This window comes from Hypanus sabinus, chromosome 6 (assembly GCF_030144855.1).
Source record: "Hypanus sabinus isolate sHypSab1 chromosome 6, sHypSab1.hap1, whole genome shotgun sequence".
Classification (NCBI taxonomy): domain Eukaryota; kingdom Metazoa; phylum Chordata; class Chondrichthyes; order Myliobatiformes; family Dasyatidae; genus Hypanus; species Hypanus sabinus.
Genome location: NC_082711.1, coordinates 97,577,007 through 97,582,038, shown reverse-complemented (window position 1 = coordinate 97,582,038; position 5,032 = coordinate 97,577,007). Strand labels below are relative to the sequence as shown.

General features: G+C 39.6%; 1 protein-coding gene across 3 annotated transcripts in view; it reads right to left on the bottom strand.

Annotated features, from left to right (window-relative positions):
• Positions 1 to 5,032, bottom strand: part of LOC132395714 (eIF5-mimic protein 1) — a 94,011-nt gene that overhangs the window by 86,499 nt on the left and 2,480 nt on the right. The window lies entirely within an intron of this gene.

Sequence of the window (5,032 nt, the reverse complement as noted above, 5' to 3'; positions counted from 1 at the left end):
AAGTGGAGACAGCAACCTGGATGAATGAATGAAGTATTGAAGATGTCAGTGAGCTGGTGTGCACTCTTCCAGAACTCGGCCTGGGATATTGTCTGGCCCAGTAGCCTTACAGCAAATTCAAATTCTATATTCTTCCAGAAATAATTACACCTAATTTCATAATTAATCACTGTAAGTAGCTCCAATAAAAGTATGATTTTGGGTTTCAGTCACCATTTGCACTAAGCAGATCTGCTTAAATCATTTGAAACTAAATCTGTTAAAGTTATATTATTGTTTTGGGGATTTCTTTAATTGTTAAATGTTCGTAGGTAATTGTCAAACAAGGTACAAATTGTAATAACAAATAATACTTATTTTATGATTTGAACTCAATAGTATGAATTTATATTGATATATGCATTATGAATTTCACAACAAAAAAGTGGTGTCAACTGTTATTTGAGTAGCATTGACACAGCCAAATTTCCAATTTATTCAGTGATTTGCAGTGTCTTGGATTATGTGTGAAAATAATCACAACTACATACCTACCCCCAACCAGAATTGGTAAGCTTCCTTCAGTCTAAAGGATTTATACAATGGTAGAGACTTGCAATTCTGATGCCATTTAGTAATCTGAGGCTCATTATCGTCACTATTATCTGGTTGAATCTAAAAGCAAAGACACACAAATCCTCTGCTGATTGGTGATGCATTTTCCCCAAATACTGTTTAAATGTCTTTCAGATATTAAAATGTATAAAATGTCAAACCCCTGAAACACTGTTAATCACATCCAGTGTTCCAAAAATATTTGAGAGTGGAATATTATATATAAAATATGTACCCTCAGGAATCCCTGTTGATTATATACTTCCCCTTCTTGTTTCGTGTTGCTGATATCAATCAGCTCACATTAGCTTCTTCCAGATGGTAGATATTCAGTTGCTGACAAGTTCAAATCAATTGAGTTAATTCATGACAATATTCTTGTGACTATTTTTATTAAATTTGTTCTATTTCAAGAATGCTCCAACTAGTAAGTTTTTAAGCAAGAGAAATTGATTGGCTAGTACTTTTGTAAAATACTTATGCTCCTTCTCATATTTAGTTCCTCCATTTTCCTATTTACTATTTATACACAGTGGCATTTAGATATTTATATATAGACATGAGTGCATGAAAAATCTGATCTGAATCTTCACAACCTGAACATTACACAATATGTGAAAAAATGAAATAATACTGAATAAATTATTTGCTATTTATAATAAAAATATGTACTTATACAGTCCTTTCACTTCCCTGGAATCTTCCAAAAAATCATCTTATAACCTATTAAGTATTTTTGATGTTTAGTGACTGCAGCACTGTAGGAAACAGGACAATCAATTTGCACAGAGATAACGCTTACAAATATCGAAACTGATAATGACCAGATACTACTAAGGTGATTCAAGGATCAAGCAGGACATTGGGTAGTTCCCCCATTCCTCAATACATTATCTTACATTCTATGGAGAAAACAGACAGAGGTACCACCAAAGTTTCCAGCAAAATAGCATCCATTCGGCACTACACTTTTAGTATGCTGTTTCCTAAGAGCTTTACTTGCTATAAATGAAAACATTATGAAATACGATAGTTATCATTTGCACAGATCCAGAGTAACACAGAATCTGCTGAAATGACTCAGCAGATCAACCAGCATTGGGGGGGGATGTGAATGAAAATAATTTATCAATGTTTTGGGTTGAAACCCTGCTGCATCAGGACTGAAAGTGAAGAGGCATAATGGGGCCAACATAGAGGGGGCCAGGGGAGTTGCAAGAAAGTGTTCCAAGGTGATTGGTGGGGTGCAGGAATCTTTGTCCTCACTCCCCGAGAACAAAATCTTTACAATCTGAAAAGTTACACAAAGTGATTTTACTTTATAAAAACTGAAGCTAATTATTTGTTGTTTCCCCACAGACCTCACCTACGTTTTAGCATCTCACTCTCGTGGTCATAAATGAGCATGAACATGGGGTTAAATACAAGTTACTCCTCAGGATGGGAGAAATCTCAATCAACTACAATTCTACATTTCTTTATTATCCACGCACAGACAGTGACTAAGATCAACAATGAGGAACTCAAACTGACTTTCTGTGTACTTCCACTGATGTTTTTAATTTCTGGAACTCAAGTCTTTCTCACTTAATTATTAATTCTTATTCCCCATTATGCTTGCAAGCAGCAATGCAACATACAGGGCCTTACAGTCTTTCCTCTTTATTAGCTCAATTCACTCATATAGCCATTGAACTTTTAAAGTCTCTCAATGTGCTTATTTCCTCATTTTTATTCATAAACATAGAGAACCTACAGCACAATACAGGCCCTTCAGCCCACAAAACTGTGCCAGACATGTCCTTACCTTAGAAATACCTATGCTTACCCAAAGCCCTCTATTTTCCTAAGTCTCTTAAAAGACCCCTATTGTATCTGCCTCCACCACCACCAACAGCCCATTCCACACAATCACCACTCTCTGCAGAAAAAAACTTAGCCCTGACATCTCCTCTGTACCTACTTCCAAGCACCTTAAAACTATGCTCTCATGCGAGCTATTTCAGCTCTGGGAAAAAGCCTCTGACTATCCACACTCAATGCCTCTCATTATCTAGTACACCTCTATCAGGTCACACCTCATCCTCCATCGTTCCAAGGAGAAAAGGCTGAGTTCACTCAACCTGTTTTCATAAGGCATGCTCTCCAATCCAGGCAACATCCTTGTAAATCTCCTCTGCACCTTTTCTATGGTTTCCACGTCCTTCCTGTAGTGAGGCAACCAGAACTGAGCACAGTACTCCAAGTGGGGTCTGACCAGGGTCCTACAAAGCTGCAAACATTACCTCTTCGCTTTTAAACTCAATCCTACAATTGATGAAGGCCAATGCACCGTATGCCTTCTTAACCACAGAGTCAACCTGTGTAGCTGCTTTGAGTGTCCTATGGACTCAGACCCCAAGATCCCTCTGATCCTCCACACTACCAAGATTCTTACCATTAATACTATATTCTTCCATCAGATTTGACCTACCAAAATGAACCACTTCACACTTATCTGTGTTGAACTCCATCTGCCACTTCTCTGCCCAATTTTGCATCCTATCAATGTCCTGCTGTAACCTCTGACAGCCCTCCTCACTATCCACAACACCCCCCAACCTTTGTGTCATCAGCAAATTTACTAACCCATCCCTCCACTTCCTCATCCAGGTCATTTATAAAAATCACAAAGAGTATGGGTCCCAGAACAGATCCCTGAGGCACCCCACTGGTGACCAACCACCATGCAGAATATGACCCATGTATAACCACTCTTTACCTTCTATGGGCAAACCAGTTCTGGATCCACAAAGCAATGTCCCCTTGGATCCCATGCCTCCTTACTTTCTCAATAAGCCTTGTATGGGGTACCTTATCAAATGCCTTGCTGATATCCATATACACTACATCTACGGCTTTACCTTCATCAATGTGTTTAGTCACATCCTCAAAAAATTCAATCAGGCTCGTAAGGCACAACCTGCCTTTGACAAAGTCATGCTGGCTATTCCTAATCATATTCTGCCTCTCCAAATATTCATAAATCCTGCCTCTCAGGATCTTCTCCATCAACTTACCAGCCACTGAAGTAAGACTTACTGGTCTATAATTTCCTGGGTCATCCCTACTCCCTATCTTGAATAAGGGAACAACATTTGCAACCCTCCAATCCTCCGGTACCTCTCCCATTCTTTTTGATGATGCAAAGATCATCACCAGAAGTCCAGCAATCTCCTCCCTCACTTATCACAGATGCCTGGGGTACATCCAGTCTGGTTCTGGTGACTTATCCAATTTCCAAAAGCTCCAGCACATCCTCGTCCTTAATATCTACATGCTCAAGCTTTTCAGTCCACTGCTACTCATCCCTACAATTGCCAAGATCCTTTTCCGCAGTGAATACTGAAGTAAAGTATTCATTAGGTATCTCTGCCATCTCCTCCGGTTCCATACACACTTTTCCACTGTCACACTTGATTGGTACTACTCTCTCACATCTTATCCTCTTGCTCTTCACATACTTGTAGAATGCCTTAGGGTTTTTCTTAATCCTGTCTGCCAAGGCCTTCTCATGGCCCCTTCTGGCTCTCCTAATTTCATTCTTAAACTCCATCCTGCTAGCCTTATAATCTTCTACATCTCCATCATTACCTAGTTTCTGAACCTTTCGTAAGCTCTTCTTTTCTTCTTGACTAGATTTACAACAGCCGTTGTACATCATGGTTCCTGTACCCTAACATCCTTTCCCTGTCTCAATGGAATGTATCTACGCAGAACCCCGTGCAAACATCCCCTGAACATCTTAAAGGAAATTCTCATATTTTTGCCATTAATAAAACTGCTTCCAGGCAGTTTAAATGTAAGCCCAGATTGAAAATGACAATTTTACAAATCATAACTTAATAAATTCAGAACATAGAAACTTACAGCCCATTACAGGCCCTTCGGCCCATAATGTTGCGACAACAAAGAATTACTCTCGAGTCCGCCGATAAGTTCCCAAGCTCATAGCTCTCTATTTTCTAAGCTCTATATACTTAGCTAAGAGGTTCTTAAAAGACCCTATTGCATCTGCTTCCACCACCGCCACCGGTAGTGCATTCCACGCACTCAGCCCTCAGTGTGAAAACTTACCCCTGACATCCTTCCTGTACCCACTTCCAAGCACCTTAAAACTATGTTCCCTTGTGTTAGCCATTTCAGCCCTGGGAAAAAGCTTCTGGCCATCCACACAACCAATGCCCCTCATCATCCACAGGACCTGAATTTATCCTCAGAATTAAATTATGGAACAACATTCCAGGTACTTTCTCACACACTCCTGAAAAAGGAAGATGGAGCAGATCTCTACTTGTCCAAGTTGTTCTGTCTTGCATTCCCATTTCCAAACTTCTACTTTCACATTTCTCTGACATCCACCCATTCCTGTCTCTGGCCTGGTTTAAATACACCTCCA